The sequence below is a fragment of the Eptesicus fuscus genome, chromosome 19 (assembly GCF_027574615.1).
Source record: "Eptesicus fuscus isolate TK198812 chromosome 19, DD_ASM_mEF_20220401, whole genome shotgun sequence".
NCBI lineage: Eukaryota > Metazoa > Chordata > Mammalia > Chiroptera > Vespertilionidae > Eptesicus > Eptesicus fuscus.
The window spans coordinates 28,857,888-28,876,205 of NC_072491.1; the positions used below are offsets into that span (position 1 = coordinate 28,857,888).

The 18,318-nt window shown below is 39.9% G+C and overlaps 2 pseudogenes; both read right to left on the reverse strand.

The window, feature by feature from the left end:
- Window positions 1-13,468, reverse strand: part of LOC103287715 (cTAGE family member 2-like) — a 67,461-nt pseudogene extending 53,993 nt beyond the window's left edge.
- LOC129147282 (cTAGE family member 2-like) lies at window positions 13,465-16,459 on the reverse strand (annotated as a pseudogene).
- Window positions 16,460-18,318: the final 1,859 nt, after the last annotated feature.

The following is an 18,318-nucleotide window of genomic DNA, read 5'->3' on the forward strand; positions in this document are numbered from 1 at the left end:
CTCAACTGCCCTCCCTTGAAGGCCTGGTGCCTCCCAATTGCCCTCCCCTGCTTGCCTGATCACCCACAACTGCCCTCCCTTGCAGGCTTGGTCCCTCCCAACTGCCCTCCCCTGCTGACCATCTTGTGGTGGCCATATTGTGTTCACATGGGGGCAGGATCTTTGACCACATGGGTGCAGCCATCTTTTGTGTTGGAGTGATGGTCAATCTGCATATTACTCTTTTATTAGATAGGATAGAGGCCTGGTGCATGGGTGGGGGCCAGCTGGTTTGCCCTGAAGGGTGTCCTGGATCAGGGTTGGGGTTCCCTTGGGGTGTGGGGCGGCCTGGGAGAGGGGCCTGTGGTGGTTTGCAGGCCAGCCATGCCCCCTGGCAACCCAAGGGAGGCCCTGGTATCTGGAATTTATTTATCTTCTACAATTGAAACTTTGTAGCCTGGAGCGGAGCCAAGCCTCCTGCTCGCTCAGTGGCGGCAGCCATTTCTGTTGGAATTTATGTATCTTCTATAATTGAAACTTTGTAGCCTGGAGTAAAGGCCTGAGCCGGCCAGGGCTGCAGAAGCTTGGCTTCCTCCATTGCCTGGGGCAACCCTAGCCTCCTGCTCTTCCAGCACAGTGGCTGCCGCCATTTCTGTTGGAATTTATTTACCTTCTATAATTGAAACTTTGTACCTTTGAGTGGAGGCCTGGGCCCGCCAGGGTGTGTGAAAAGCTTGGCTTCCTCCATTTCCAGGGAAACCCAAGCCTCCCTCCTGTTCTCTGTGGCTGCAGCCATCTTGGTTGGGGTTAATTTGCATACTTGCTCTGATTGGCTGGTGGGCATGGCCTGTGGGCGTGGCTTGTGGGTGTAGCAGAGTGATGGTTAATTTGCATATTATTCTTTTATTAGATAGGATATCTTTTAATTTTGTAATTTTTTGTAACTTTCAAAAAGAGCATCGTACTTTATGTAATTACTGGGAACTTTCTTTATTCATTATATTGCTAAGTTTCTTCCATATTGATGTCTCCTTCCATAGTTTATATGTTTCGGCTCCTGTATAATATTCCTTTGTATAAACATACTACATTACTTTTCATGCATTTTCTCTTTGATGGACATTTGGGTTACTTCCAAGTTTTTGCTGTTGTGAGAAATGGTACTCTGAACATTTTTCTCTCTCAATATTACATTTCTTAATTTATTCATAAATTGCATGTCACTTTGAAACATTTATTTTCATTACTCTATAGTATTTTATTGTATGGATATTCCACAATTTATTATTTATTCTATTTTTATTTACATTTTAAGTTGTTTCCCATTTTGGCTATTATGAATGGTACTTCTGTAAATATTCTTGTACATTTCTTGATTCACCTCTGTTGCATCAAGGTGCATTTGTTGGGTAAAGTCCTAGGAATACACTAGCTGGGTCAAAGGCTTTGTTCAAATTTGGTAGATCAGTAGTTCTTAGAGAGTGGTCCATAGATCCTGAGATCCTGAAACACTTTCAGGGAGTCCATAGGGTAGAAACTATTTTCATAATAACACTAAGACATATTCACCCTTTGCACTGTGCTGCCATTTGCACTAATGTGGCAAAAGTCATGGTAGGCACAACTACTAGTTCCTTAGGCTGGCTCAAGTCAATGGCTCCAAACTTCAGTGTGAGTCATTGTTTATGGCTTCACAGCTATGCTCAGACAGAAAAGATAAATGTAAGTTTCATTTGAGAATGTGAGGAAGCAGTAAAAACTACTAATTTTACTAATTCTTAATCCTTGACTACATGTCTTTTTTAACATTCTCTGTGACGAAGAAAGAAGTATGCAAAAGGCTGTATACCAACTTATGAGGTTTCACTCAAGGAAGAGTTTGTCAAAATCTTGGAAACTTGTATTACCACTTCCCCTTCTAAAACACAAAACAATAGCCTGGCTGGCATGGCTCAGGAGTTGAATGTTGACCTATGAACCAGGAGGTCATGGTTTGATTCCTGGTCAGGGCACATGCCCGGGTTGCGGGCTCAATCCCCAGTAGGGGGTATACAGGAGACAGCCAATCAATGATTCTCTCTCATCATTGATGTTTCTATATCTCTCTCCTTCTCTCTTCCTCTCTGAAATCAATAAAAAATATATACATATGAAAAAAAAAGAAGAAGAATCTCCTTAAAAACAAACAAAAAAAAACACCCACAGAACTATTTTTGGGGAAGTGCATCCCTGTTGTCCTATTATTTCATTTGTATCTATGTCAGTATTAATTGAATTTATTAATTCTAAAATATATATGTAAATCCCTTTGGGTTTTCATTACATGAAATCATTATTTGTAAATAATATTTGTATTTCTTACTTTCCACCTCATATAAATTTTACTTATTTTTTCTTCTTGCCTTGCCATCCAGGTTAGACCACCATTACAGTAGAAGTAGTGATAGCTGGTAGCCTGGTCTCATTCCAATCCCAAAAATTAAGCGTTCAACATTTCACTATTACTTATGATATTTGTTGTAGGTTTTTTATAAATACCCTTTGGTTGGTAAAAGAAGTTCTTCCCTATTTTTGGTTTGCTAAGAGTTTTATCAAGAATAGATTTGAGCCCTGGCCAGTGTGGCTCTGTTGAGCATCGTCTCATGCACCAAAAGGTCACCCAGTTAGATTCCTTGTTTGGACACATGCCCAGGTTGCAGGCTCAATCCTCAGTAGAGAATGTGCCAATAGATGTTTCTCTTTCATAGAAGTTTCACTCTCTCCTTCTCCCTTCCACTTTCTACCAAAAACAAAAAACAAACAAAAAACACAAAAAAATATTCAATTAAAAGAAAAAGATAAATAAATATTAAATTGATATATTTTTTAAAAAAAGGAATAGACGTTGAATTTTATCAACTGCTTTTTTCTGCATGTATTGAGATGTTCATATGATTTTTCTTCTTTATTCTGTTAATTTTAAAATTAAATAATTTAGTGATGAATTGGTTGGCTAATTGCTTTTGAAATATTAAACCAATCTTGCATTCATGGAATATACTTAATTAAGTGCAAAGTATTATCTTTTTTCTATATTTCTAGAATGAGTGTATTATTATTTGGTTTGGAAAGTTCTGAGTAAGAAGGCTCCATAATTTTCCTTTTTTCATAATGTCCCTGTCATTTTTTGGAATTGAAGTTATACCAGCTTTCTAAAAAGAGTTAAGGGAATGGAAGAGTTTGTGTTTAGAAGAATCTTTCAAGATATAAAAGAACACAACTCAAAAAATTTCATTTCCTTCTGAAAAGTTACTAGATGCAGTGTGGATAAGCAAAACAAGTTTTTGTTGTTCTCTGTTTTTTACATCAAACCTTAAGAGTTAATGGCTGACTGTGTCATCCTATGAACAGCCTCTTAGGAACACTCTAAAATCTTTAAAAAAATAGATCTGCAAAACTCCTAATGCAATTGTTCTATATTCACTTTAAAGCTCAGACTAATGATGATAATAGTTTGAATATAGCCATTATTGTTAGTTAAACCTAGAGTGCACACACTAGGAAAGACTTCTGCATAATTTAGTATTTTCTCTCCCTTGGCCAGGACTGAATATATATCTATTAGATGCTTCAATATTTATCCTTTTAAAAAACGGTGGTAAACTACACATAACAAAGAATTTTTCATCTTTATCGTTCTTAAATGTGTAGTTCAGTGGCATTAAGTACATTCACATTGTTGTGCAACCATAATCACCATCCATCACCAGAAGGTTTCATCTCCCCAAGCTAAACCTCTGTACCTTTAAACACTAACTCCCCATTCTCCCTCCCCCAGCCCCAGGGCAACATGCTTCTCCTTTCTGTCTCTATGAATGTGATAACTAGGTACCTCATTGAAGTGAAATCATACAGTATTTGTTTTTTGTGACTATTTTACTGAGCATAATGTCCATAAAGTTTTACTCAAATCATAGCATGTGTCAGAATTTCTTTCCTTTTTAAGGCTGCATAATATTGCATTGTATGCATATGTTACATTTTGTTTTTTCATTCATCCATCCATGAACACTTAGATTGCTTTCACGCTTTGGCTGTGAACATAGGTGGACCATGTCAAGTCATGTGGAAAGCACCAATGAAAAATAGAACAGATTCTGGTTTGGGGAGGTTTACAAGTTCGATGAAGAAGTGTTATTCAAAATAACAACAACAACAATAAATTTCACGTTCTTTTTTTATTATCTATGCCAGTAGTTTGCATTAATGACTTGTAGCATATTATCTAGGGAGATGGGTCCATCAATAGCATGCATTCTGACTTCTCATTTTTCTAATACAGGCAAAAATGAAAGTAGGAAGTATGACACTGTTGAGAATTAATGTAGCTCTGTTGCTCAATCCCTGTGTTACTTGAAGCCATGTACCGGTCTCTCTGTAAAATGGGCTTGATGCTATAGTGTTTAAGTCTTGTGGTGTCATTGTGGAAGCTGAAAAGGGCCTCTGGCAGTGCCCTGCACAGGTGACCTCAGGAGGAACAACCTGATGGCCCCCACACACTATCCCATGGAGGCTCCCGAGTTTCAGAATTCCTGCTCCCACCCTCTCCTGGAGCCAGAGATGGGGACCTGCTGGGGCTGGCTTGGGGTGGAGAGACCAGTCGTTTTCAGTATCAGCCCTCGACAAGGGTTGTTATTTTTCCTGTCATGTTTGTTGGGGTCCAGCTCAAGTTTGTTTTTCTTGCAGAAAGGCAGGAAGGCCAATTTGGAACACACACAACTCACATGTCATCGATGATGACTTGGCCCAGCACTTGGCATTGGCTCCTTGACAGTTAAAAGGCACAGGGTGGGCGAGCCCCTGCTGCCGCACCGAGGAACAAGGAAAAGGAGGGAGAATGCGAGATGCTTATCTGTGCAGGCCTTGCAGGCCCCTCCATTCTTTCCCCCTGCTCACGCCTCCCTCAAGGGACTTCTGGCTTCAGCTCACACAATCTCCCGCCTCGAGGGCCCTGCTGTTCAGTGGCCGCCTCCACTCTCTGTCCACCTCTTCCTCTTACTGAATGCGTGAGGAAGCATCCCACCCCAAGGAGAGGAAAGTCTGGATCAGCAGAGATCCATGCAGCAGCCTTGTGGGAGGCAGAAGCAGGAAGAGGGAGAAAGAGCACTTTCCATTTTGGACCCAAGACAATTGTGTGGCTCTTTGAGAAAAGCTTGGTGTTTTTCCACTCAGACTTCAGTAGTGTTGGTAGTCACCGTGTACAAGTTTTCACTGGCTTTAAATATTAGGGCGCCTTGTGGGATGGTTTGCTCGTGAAGTGTGTGTGGATGTTTGATGAGTGTGGTCCAGTCCTATCATGGAAAGGCCTTGGACCTTCTGAAGACTGAATCACAGTTGGGGAAGGAGCACTCTTATTCCAGGGAAACTTGACTGGGTAAAACTGCAAATTAAAAATAATACAAACAGCCCAGCCAGCGTGGCTCAGGGGTTGAGCATCGACCTATGAACCAGGAGGTCATGGTTCGATTCCCAGTCAGGGCACATGCCCAGGTGTGGGTTTGATCCCCAGTATGGGGCATGCAGGAGGCAGCCAATCAGTGATTCTCTCTCATCATTGATGGTTTCTATTTCTCTCTCCATCTCCCTTCCTCTCTGAAATCAATAAAAATATATTTAAAAAACAATACAAACAATAACATTTCTAAAATGTGATCTTATGTTCTCAATAACGAAGGCTCCTTCAGTTGACCCATTATAAAATGAAATGTTTCAGGCAGTCAATGTTACTTTGAGAGTATGTAGCCCCTCAAAACATCAGTTTTGTCACCTGTGGAATGACTAATGTTGGGGCTTACTTTGCAGGGTTTGAAAGGATTCAGAGAGACCCAGCTTAGCATAATTCCAAACACCTATTAATCTCCCCCCAAAAATGACAGCTGTTTTTGTGATTTCTATATTCTCATTGCTTCTTTTTGAAAAAAATTATGATAGTTGTAGTTGGAAAAGAAGTAAGAGTCAGGGCTTGAAAGCTATCTTTGAAAAATTGTACTTTACCTAGTGGTATACGATTAGCACATTAAACATTCAAAAACATTTGTGAAGTGAACTAATAGCTTTATAATTTCTTTTAAAAAATATATTTTATTGATATTTTACAGAGAGGAAGGGAGAGGGATAGTTAGAAACATCAATGAGAGAGAAACATCGATCAGCTGCCTCCTGCACACTCCCTATTGGGTATGTGCCTGCAACCAAGGTGCAGGTCCTTGACTGGAATCAAACCTGGGACCCTTGAGTCCTGCAGGCTGATGCTCTATCCACTGAGCCAAACTGGCTAGGGCGCTTTATAATTTCTTGGTCTTCTGCCTATCTTATCTTTCAACTACAATAAAGCAGGAACCTTGTTTTCCATTTCCTGCAGGTAAAATATATCTTTCATGTCAGATTTTTGTTGTGTTGAAGTTTCTTTTTAGATGCATTATACATAATCCCTGCTATCCTTTAAAATATTTCACTCGCTTATTAAGTCCTTCACAAATAATATACCGATGTGGTAGATCACATGTCCAAAGCCAGCTACAGCAATGTCTCCCATCCCATAGTCACTGTACAAGGTGACTTTATCACTCCCCACCAAGAGATGATGTCTCAGTCTCATCGCCGTGAATCTGGGCTGACCCTGTGAGTGCTTTGACCAACATAGAGCAGTACAAGTCATGTTTTGAGACTGCAAACCTAGGCATGAAGAAGGATTGACAGGTTCTGTCTTTCTGCTCTGGGAAGTCCTGATGGAAGTCCAGCAGGTAAGCAGTCTGGCTACTGGGTAGACCCTACAAAAGAGGCCACATGGAGAGGGAGAGGTCCTGAAACTGTATATATTGAGAAGTCCAGCTGTCCCACGTTCCAGCTGAACATAGGCCCTAGCTAACCTGCCAGGCAAATGAACCCGCATGGCATGGCCCAAGGCAAGACCAGCAGAAGAAATACTCAGCTCCTCCTGCGTTGCAGAATCATGAGCAAATAAATAGTTGTTATTTTAAACTACTAATTTAACTTAATTAAGTAGCTTATTTTATTTGGTTGTTGACAGTATTACAGATGTCTCTCATTTTCTTCCTTTTGGGCCCCTCCCACCCAAACCCTGCCCCACCCCAGCCTTCTTTATGCTATTGTCTGTGTCCATGGGTTATGCATATATGCATATATGGTCTTTGGTTAATCTCTTCCTGTCTCTTCCTCCCCTCCCCTGCCACCCCATTGAGATCTGTTATTCTGTTCCATGTAATCATATCTCTGGACCTATTTTGCTCATCAGTTTATTTTGTTCATTAGATTCCACATATAAGTGAGATCATGCAATATTTGTCTTTCTCTAACTGACGTACTTTGCTTAGAATAATAGTCTCCAGGTCCATCTATGTTGTCTAAAAGGGTAAGAATCCTTCTTTTTTACAGCAGCATAGTATTCCATTGTGTAAATGTACCACAGCTTTTTTTTTTTTTAATCCTCATCCGAAGATATCTTTTCCATTGATTTTCAGACACAGTGGAAGGGAGGGAGGAGGGGAGAGGGGGAGAGAGAGAAACATGGGCATGAGAGAGACACATCCAGTGGTTGCCTTCTGCACCACCCTGACCACACCCCCACCTGGCCTGGGGATTGAACCTGTAACTGAGATATGTGCCTTTGACCGGGAATTGAACCTGAGACCCCTTGGTCTGCAGGCTGGTGCTCTAACCACTTAGCAAACTGGCCAGGGCTATACCACTGCTTTTTTGTCCACTCATCTACCGATGGGCACTTGGGCTGTTCCCAAACCTTAGCTATTGTAAATAATGCTACTATGAACACAGGATGAATATATTATTTCTGATTGGTGTTTCTAAGAATATATTCCCAGAAGTGGGATCGCTGGGTTAGACGGCAGACGCATTTTTAATTGTTTGAGGAACCTCCGTACTGTTTTCCACAGCGGCTGCATTCCCACCAGCAGTGCATAACGGTTCCCTTTTCTCCACATCCTCACCAGTACTTGTTGTTTGTTGATTTATGGATGGTAGCCATTCTGGTATGTGTGAGGTGATTATAGTTTTTAATTTGTATCTCTCTGATTATTAGTGACCATGAGCATATTTTCATATGTCTATTGCCATCTGTATGTCCTCTTTGGAGAAGTGTATATTCAGGTCCTTGCCCATTTTTAAAATTGTATTATTTGTCTTCCTGGTGTTGAGTTGTATGAGTTCTTTGTGTATTTTGGAAATCAAACCTTATCAGATGTATCATTGGTGAATATGTTTTCCCATACTGTAGGGTCCCTTTTCATTTTGTTGATGATTTCTTTTGGTGTGCAGAAGCTTTTTAGTTTGATGTAGTCCCATTTGTTAATTTTTTCCTTTGTTTCCCTTGCTATAGGTGATATATTGGTGAAAATACTGCTAATTAAGATGTCTGAGATTTTACTGCCTATGTTTTCTTCTAGGAATTTTATGGTTTTGCAACTTACATTTAAGTCTTTTATCCATGTTGAATTTATTCTTGTGTATGATATAAGTTGGTGGTCTAGTTTCATTTTTTGCATGTACCTGTCCAATTTTCCCTATACCATTTATTGAAGAGACTGTCTTTACCCGATTGTATGCTTTTGCCTCCTTTGTCAAATATTAATTAACCATATTAGCATGGGTATTTCCTTTCATTTAAAGGCTGAATAACATTCCATTGTATGTACATGCCACATTTTGCTTGTCCATTTACTCACTGAGAGACATTGTGTTGTTTACACTGTTTAACTACTTTGAATAATGCTGCTATGAATATGGGTACAAATATCTCTTTTAGTCCCTGCTTTCAATTCTTTTCTCTTAAAATTTTTTTTTTAAAAAAACTTCTATTAAGGTACAGACAATTAAAGTTGCATATATTTGTGCATCCAGCAGACTTTTCTGTAGGATGTAAGCTCAGCAGAAAAAGTTGGAGGTATCACACTACCTATCAAGCTATACTACCAGGCCATAATACTGGTAATTAAAACAGAATGGTATTGGCATAAAAACAGGTATACAGAGTGGGGCAAAAGTAGGTTTACAGTTATTTGTATGGAAAATAGTACAATAATTAATAAATAATAATCAAGAATAAACTCTGTGTTTTGGTTACTCACAATTGTAAATATACATTTGTCCCACTCTGTATAGATCAATGGAACAGAATGGAGAGCCCAAAAATAGACTCACGTCTACATGGTCAATTAACATTTGACAAAGGAGGCAAAAACATACAAAGGGGTAAAGAGAGCCTATTCAATAAATTGTGTTGGGCCCTGACCGGTTTGGCTCAGTGGATAGAGCGTCAGCCTGCGGACTGAAGGGTCCCAGGTTCGATTCCAGTCAATAGCATGTACCTTGGTTGTGGGCACATACCCTGTAGGGAGTGTGCAGGAGGCAGCTGATTGATGTTTCTCTCTCATCGATGTTTCTAACTCTCTATCCCTCTCCCTTCCTCTCTGTAAAAAAAAAAAAAAATCAAAAGGGCAAAAATAATTTTTAAAAAATAAATGGTGTTGGGAAATTTTGGACAGATATATGCAAAAAAATAAAACTAGACCACCTTCTTACACAATATAAAAGAACCAACTCAAAATGGATTAAAGATTTAAATGTAAGACTCAAAACCATAAAATTCCTAGAAAACAACATAGACAGTAAAATCTCAGACATGTCTCTTAGCACTATTTTTCTGATATACCTCCTTGGGCAAGGGAAACAAAAGAACAAATAAACAAATGGGACTACATCAAACTGAAAAGCTTTTGCACAGCAAAGGAAACTATCAACAAAACTAAAAGAGAACATACTGAGTAGAAGATATTTACTAATTATACATCTAATAAGGGGTTAATATCTAAAATTTATGAAGAACTCAGACAACTTAACACCAGAAAAACAAACAACCCAATTAAAAACTGGGTAGAAACCTCAATAAGGTACTTCTCCAAGGAAGACATACTGATTGCCAATAGATATACTGTATAAAAAGTTGCTCAACATCACTAATCATCAGAGAAATGCAAATCAAAACCACAATGAGATACCACCTCACACGTGTCAGAATAGCTATCATCAGTAAGTCAACAACAGTAAGTGTTGGTGAGGATGTGCAGAAAAGGGAACTCTTGTGTACTATTGATGGGAATGAAGATTGGTGTGGAGGTTCCTCAAAAATTAAAAATAAAATTGCCGCCTTAGCCGGTTTGGCTCAGTGGATAGAGCGTCAGCCTGTGGACTGAAGGGTCCCAGGTTCATTCTGGTTAAGGGCATGTGCCCGGGTTGCAGGTTTGATCCCCGGTGGGGGGCATGTGGGAGGTAGCTGACCGATGATTCTCTCTCATCATTGATGTTTCTATCTCTCCCTCTCCCTTCCTCTCTGAAATCAATAAAAATATATTAAAAAAATAAAATTGCCTTATGACCCAGCTATTCCATTTCTGTGAATATATATTTAAAAAATCCAAATCACTAATTTGAAATAATATATACACCCCTATATTTATTACAGCATTATTTACAATAGACAAGATATGAAAGCAACCCAAGTGCCCATCAATAGATCAGTAGATAAAATGCTGTGGTACATATTCACAGTGGAATACTACTAAGCCCTAAAAAAGAATGAATTCTTACTTTTTGTGACAGCATGGATGGACCTACAGGGTACTATGCTAAGTGAAATAAGTCAGACAGAGAAAGACAAATACCATATAATTTCACTTATATGTGGAATCTACTGAATAAAATAAACAAACAAATGATTATATGGTTGGGTTATTTTGGCATCTCATTAAATTCATATGCTATAATTAATGGGTAAAAAGTATAGCATTTTATACATACATTTATAAATATGTATTTAATAGATTTTGGCAAATTCTTTATAGATCTGGAGGCACCCTGGCTATTTTGCTGTCTTAGGTATCTCTTCAGTCTTTTTACTGAAATGGATATGCATGTGGAAAATACATAATTTCTGGATTATAGGTCACATTTTCCTGATTCTTTGCATATCCAGTAATTTTTCATTGTATACTGATGTTCAGGGAGTGTTAGATTATGCCATCTGCTTTTAAAGGATGTTGAGTTTTATTCTAGCAAGCAGTTAAATTATTAGTGGGTTCTCTTGATCCTACCAGATGGGTTTGTTTCTGTTTGTCTCTTAGTCCTTTTGTCCTTAGTCCTAAAGAACATGCCTTTTTCCAGGGCATGTGCTTCACTCCGAAAGCATGGCCTTCCCAGGTCTGAGTTGAATGCCTGCAGTGCTAGCAAAGTCCCTCCACTCTGAATGGTAGGAATCCAACATCTCCCAGCCTGAGTGACCCGAGGACCCCTGTGGAGCTCTCAGCCTGCAGCCGCTCTTCTCTGCAGGGCCTATTAGAATGTTCTCTGGACTGTTGCAGTCTAGCCTTCAGCCCAGGACCATGGGGCAAACCCACTCAGACTTCTGCCATCCCTTCTCCCTTTCCCTATAAATTCCAGCTGCTTCACCCGAACTCCAGAGTCTGCTTCTACACGTCATAGAGTTCAGAGTTCTCTGCTCCCTGTGCTGCAGTTTGAGTGTGTCCCTGGGCTGAAAGCCAGGCTAAATTGGGGCTCATTTCGAGTATTTCCCTTTTCTCTAGGATTACCACATTCTGTTTCCTGTTGTCCAATGCTTGGAAACATGTGCTTTATATTTTGAATGCAGGGAAGCTAGGGCTGGTACCAGTTACTCTGTCAAGGTTGGAAACTGAAGTCTGAATTTTGAAAAAAGTAGCAAAGTTTTCAGAATTGTACACAATTTTTATAATATTTTATATGGTTTTGTGGTCTCGTTTACATAAAATGATAGTAGTAAACACGAACTCCCCTCTCCCTCCCAGCTCCTGGTAACCACTATTCTACTTTCAGTCTCTATACATTTGAATCTTCTAGGTGCTTCATAGCAGTGGAATTACACAGTATTTGTCCTTTTGTGTCCAGCTTATTTCATTTAACACAAAATCCTAAGGTTCATCCATGTTGTAGCATGTGTCAGAACAATATTCCATTGTATGTAGATACCACGTTTTGTTTATCTATTTGTCTATCAGTAGACACTTGGGTGGTTTCCACCTTTTGGCTATTGTGAATAATGTTGCTGTGACCATGGATGTTCAAGTATCTGTTCAAACCCCTGCTTTTGATTCTTTTGGAACATACCCAGAAGTGGAATTGCTGGATCAGGATAAGTTTGGCCTGATGGAGGAGTCATCATTCAATGATCCTGTTCCCAAGGAGGTGAAAGTGACTCCAGTCAGAGGGTTCCCTGTGTGGAGCAGTTAAGTGGTCATAGCTTGATTCTTCTCTTTCATTAGAAATCTGATAGTCTTGAGGATTCCCTGGGCCTCTTGAACCTCTTCTCCCTCTCTTCCTGGAAGCAAAGTTGAGAGTCTGAGTGGATCCTCCAACAAAGATGGAGGGGAGAGAAAAGCTCTCCTTTCAGATTAAGGTCTACCCAATGGTGAGGGACAATATGGGGAATGCTCTCTGCCAAATGCTGTATCGGGAACATCAAGTGCCTAAGGACCTTTTTCTAAAAGTTTAAATTTAAGCTCTGTTTTAGTTAATTTTTGTCTGATGTAAGAATTTTCTTTCTTTTTAAAAAAATTTTTTTTGTTAATCCTCACCCAAGGACACTTTTCCCATTGATTTTTTAGAGAGAGTGAAAGGAAGAGGGAGAAAGAGAAACATCGATGAGAAAGAGACATCAATTGGTTGCCTTCAGCACGCACCTCGGGGGGCTAGGGATCAAACCTGCAACTGAGGCATGTGCCCTTGACCAGAATCAAACCCACAACCCTTCAGTCTGCAGGCTGGCATTCTATTCACTGAGCCAAACCGGCTAGGGAAGAATTTTCTTTCTTTAAATCATTGAGGTTTCTTTTAGCAGTCCAATCTGTCAACCACTTATCATGTGAATTTTTTCTCATGGGAAATAATCTTCCCTTGATAAGAATGAATGGTTCTCTCCAATTCTTCAAGATCTTTGGCTCACTTTCTGTTGGTCTCCAGCACTTCAGCTACATGGCTGACGTAGCTTTTCATCTGCTTTAGAAAGTTTTTCCTTTTTCTTTAACCAGTTATTTCATTCTACTGTCAACTTCCTGTGAAATATCATTTCATTTCCTAGATACAGCTCAGTCATTACTGTAAGTTTGTGTTGAGCTTTTGATTCTCATTTCCAAAATGTTCATTTTTCTCACTGCAGAGATGCTGTTCAAGTCTGGAGATTTTGTTTTTTAAATATACATTTATTTCAGAGAGGAAGGAAGAGGGAAAGAGAGAGAGAAACATCATTGATGAGAGAGAATCATTGATTGGCTGCCTCCTGCATGCCCCACACTGGGGATTGAGCCCAGAACCTGGGCATGTGCCCTGACCAGGAATTGAACCGTGACCTCCTAGTTCATAAGTCAATGCTCAACCACTGAGTCATGCTGGCGGGCAAGTCTGGAGATTTTTAATACACTCTGTAAGCTCTTTCTTTCTTTTTTTTTTAAAATCTACTTCAGTTACTTAGTATATATTTGACTTCTTTCTTCCTCTAGGGTTTTTAAAGAAGCCTTAAAAACACTAGCAGCATGATTCAACTTCTTCAAAGTTCTTTTTTTTTTTTTTTTTGGTTGATAACCTAAGAGTGCACTATTTTCTGAATCATTCTTCAGTTCCAATTCCAGTTTTCATCCATTAAGTCTTCTCCAAGTACAGCAGTCCAATCTTGCATTTTAGCAAGTATTCAGTCAGGAATTTGATCTGATTTTATCACATAGAACTTGTTTTACATATATTTTGGAGTCTTCAAATGTTATTTTCTGTTTATTAAATTCACTCACTTGTTTGTTCCATTCTTCAGCTTCTTGTAAAAGCTGTTTCTGGCTTTCCTGAAGTTGGAATTTTCATTTAAAACATCTTTCTAGCTATCTTAAGTCATTCTTTATTCATTTGAAACATTTTGAAGGTCGCTTTGGCTTCAGTTACTTGTGAAATGAGTGATTTTGGTTCATCTTCTAAGGACTATATCCTTTTTGAAATATCCACCATTGATTCATCTTGTTCAGAATGTTTAGATTTCTCTTCCTTTTTTTCTAGAAAGAGTATTTCATCCTCAAATTCAGGTTTGGAACTGTCCTCGACTCCCCTCTTCTGAGCATTGCAATAGGGCCCACAGACTATTCCAAACTATATTATTATTGAAAGCAACTTCTGTAAGAAGCTTGGGGAAATTACAAGGGGAATGTTCGCCACCTGCCTTTGCTATTTCCTTTCCAACTCTTTCATTTTACCACTCTTAAGAGGCTAAGTCATCTTTCATAGACCCTTTCCCTTAGCTGATTGCCTACACTCCCTTCTATTCCCCCCTTCCAAAACTTAGCTGGGTTTCTGTTACAGTTTTGCAAACACCATTCTCCTCTAGGTGCCAAGAGAAACTGGCCAGAGGGTTAATGTGTTAATGGTGCTAGTGGGTATGTGGTTAACCTTCTCAATCATTTACAGTCAGTAGCCACAGGACCCATGTCCCACTCCCTCCCCTCCTCCCAAAGTAGTTACTGCCTAAAAACCTGCTGTTTTACATCAGGGGGTGAGGGGAGGTGAGAAACCAGGAAGCTGAGATTTCTAAGAGGATCTGGAAAAAGAGCAAAGATCATCTATATGCTGTGAAGTGGTTTTCACACACAACTGATAAATCATGCTGTTCTTGAAATTAAGATGTTGGCATTGAACAAGCACAAATGCAGACTAAATATATGATTGTCTCATCCTGATTAACATCCCAATGGCCTGAACAATAGATCCACATAGTGAGAAGGGCTGTGGTATTGCTTGGTCTTGTCTTGCTTGGGAATATTGTGAGACCTAGTCAATCAGTATAAGAAAAATAACTTGAAGGTGAAGTGCTATCTGATAGTACTTAAAGAATTCTTCCAAAACATACAGATTTAATGAAAAGAGGAAAAATTGAGTACAGATAACACCAACACAGAAAAACAAAACCTGTTTCTAGGGAAGCAGCAATATTTTCCTTTTTAATACAAGCAGAAGGTAACAATGAACTTTGAGAATTCCAATCCTTGAACTCAAGAGTCAGGATTTGAGTAAATTCTCTTATTTTTGTAGATTTAACAAATTAACTCAGAAGTCTGTTCTTGGCAAAGCTTGTGCATTCTGAAATAACAGACATTTGCAGCTCAAAATCTTGAATTTCCTAAATTACTTTTCTATAAAAGTCTTCTTTGATTTTCATTATTATTATTACAGAAAAAATGCTCATGCCTCATAATTCCAGAGAGCACTGATAAACAAAAATAAAAGCAAAAAGACAGATGACTGCACCCCCTTAGTACATAGGCTGACTGTTTCAGTTATTATGTTGGTATTTGTCCTTTGAGATTTCTTTTCAGAGAACATTTTCCTCTACAAAATGGGATAATGCCATAAATCCTATGTGGAAACATGCTTTTCTCACTGCCCAATGCATCTTGAGCATGTTTGCAGGTCAGCAATGTATTGCCAGTGCAATGCAGTATTAGGGGCTGCATTCTAAGCCGAGCACTGTGCTTCTGGGCTGGTTTGTCAACATTAGCAAGACTGGCAGAGTTCCTGTCATGATGAAGCTGACAGTTCGGTGAGAAAGAAACAGGAAACTGTAGTGCACCACACAGCGATGTAGAAGAACAGGTGTATGATAGAACCACACATGGCTTTTTGGAAGGAGGAGTATTGAAGCTGAGACTTGAAAGATAAGTCAGAATTAACCAGACCAGGATAGCAGGAGGGTGTTGCAGGCAGAGGGGGTCACACTGGCACTAAGGTTTTGTGAGGAAAACATTCGGGGCTCAGGAAATCAAGCGGAGGACAGTATGCATGCGACCAGTGAGTTAGGGAGGAGGGTAACCACAATACCCAGTCCAGGTCAAACGTGAGATAAGCACCGTAATATATGATCAGGTGCTCAGATTGTACCCTGAGTGCATTGAGAAGCTGTGAAAGGTTTGAGCAGGAGAATGATCTTCAGATTTGGGTTTTGGGAAGATGACCAGGATTAGAACTGAAGTGTAGAAAGGGGCTTGGTTGGGCCCAGAGTGGGACAGTGACACCAGGGAAGATGCCTCTATAGAGTTCGGAAAGTAGAGATAGAAACAAGGTTGGTTCAAGAAATACTTAGGAAGTAGATAGGAAAGTACTTTCATTGCATTATTCTCTATGATTGAGAACTCAAACAGAAGAACCGGGGTTGGAAAGAGGGATGTAGATGGTGAGCTTAGCATGGTGAGAACCGGGGTTGGAAAGAGGGATGTAGATGGTGAGAGCATGTGAAATTGGGGTCCTTTTAGCCTTTTCCTGTGGAGACACCAGCAGGTGAGCCTACTAGGTACTTGGTTTTGAGTTTGAGGTCACAGATATCTATTTCGCTAGCTTTTGCTGGCATCTCTATGTTCCTGCTCTTCTGAAAGAATTACAGCTTCTTACATACACTTTGCTCTCTTTTATCTCAGTCTTTATAAATGCTGTTATCTCGGCCTGGAACATTCTTCTTTTCCCCTTATGTTTTTCTCCTGCTTAATTTCTATTCATACTGATGACATGACCTCTACCGGGAAGTCATCCCAGATGCACCTGGGTCTGGTTTAGGGGCCTGACCAACACATTCCCAGACCATCCCATATCCCAGCACTTGTCATGTGATAACTGCTGATTTTCTTCTTTGTGTTCTCCCCAAAGTTTATAAACTTCATGAGAGAAAGTATTGCCAGAGAAATTAGCGGGCCAGATTTCCTCGCCGCTTATGGGAGTGGGGTTCTTCGGGCACTGCTGCAATAAACATTTCAGTGGCCCCATGGGAGAATTAGATGTGGCAAAAGACTTTCTTTGCATGGAGTTACATTTCTTGGGTTCCAAAGTTCCATGTCCCTTAAACCAGCCCTGAAAGAAGTGCAACTGGGGGTTCAGTAGAACCAAAAGCAGAGCCAGTGTTCAGAGTTTCTGTTCCATGTTGCAGCCGGGTCCAGTTCAGCACCAGGCTAATTAAAGTCTGTTAGTCCATTATATGGAGTCCACATGGCTGTGGGCCACGTGAGTGAATGTAGGGGAATGTGCCCCCTGCAATAGGAGTCCTAAGAGGACCAAGAGCCAAGAGCAAGAGAGCCAAACAAATGAACTCCCTTTTTCTAGGAGTTTAAATATTCAGGTTTCTCCCCCTTGCAGGGCCACACCTATTCTGGCCACTGACTTGTTCCCAGAAGTGATTGACAAGTAAGCACCTTCCTATGTCACTCAGACCTTACTGGGCATGTGTCCAAACTGCCTTTGTCCGGTCCCTTCCCACGACGAGCAGCGGGAACAGACTTGGAGAGTGTTAAACTATAGCTTTCTAGCAAAACTGTATAAATGGCCTGCCTATATTATCTAGTCTTCCCTGTATTCCTTTCCTGTTAATAATAACCAGATTATTACAACAGTATCAAAAAGATTTTGTCTGAATTGTAGAAAGCTTTATTGCCATTACCTCCTGTGGTCCTGACACTGAGGAAGTATTAGTAAGTAAGTGTTGAGTGAACCACTAGAAATTGAAAGACAGGCTTAGAAAGAAGTGGAGGAATTCTGAGATTTAATGTTAAGTCGGGGGGCAGAAGATACTAAAAGAGGCAAAGCCAGGAGTAAGGGTAACTTATCTACTAACTTTTTTCAGAATTTATTAAAATAATATTGTTTGATATTTAGGTCCTCCCAACATTTTCTTAACAATTTGCTGTTACAAACAGTGTTATCATAAATGCTTTTCTACATATAAATTTTGTGCCCATTTTAAATTATGTTCTTAGAATAAATTGATAAAAGTGGAATTGCTGTGCCAAATTTTCATTTTATTAGATTTTTGATATCTAATAGTAATAATTTATCTACCAGGAACATTGTATCATAGTTGTGCTTATTTCTCAGCCCTGAACTATTTAACATTTTAAAAAAGAATAGTTTATTGATTTTTTTTTTTTTTTTTTTTTTTTTAGAGAGAGAGGGGAAGGGAAAGGAAGAGAGAGAGAAACAATAATCAGCTGCCTTCTTTATGCCCCCCTTTCTGGGATGGAGCCTACAATCCAGACATGTGCCCTTGCTGGGAATTGAACCAGCAACCTCCTGGTGCATGGGACGACACCCAACCAACTGAGCCACGCTGGCAAGGGCTTAACATCCTATATAATAAAAGGGTAATATGCAAATTGTCCCCTCGACCAGGAGTTTGACTGGAGTTCCACCAGGGGTGGGGCCGGCTGGCCAACCTCCTGTGTC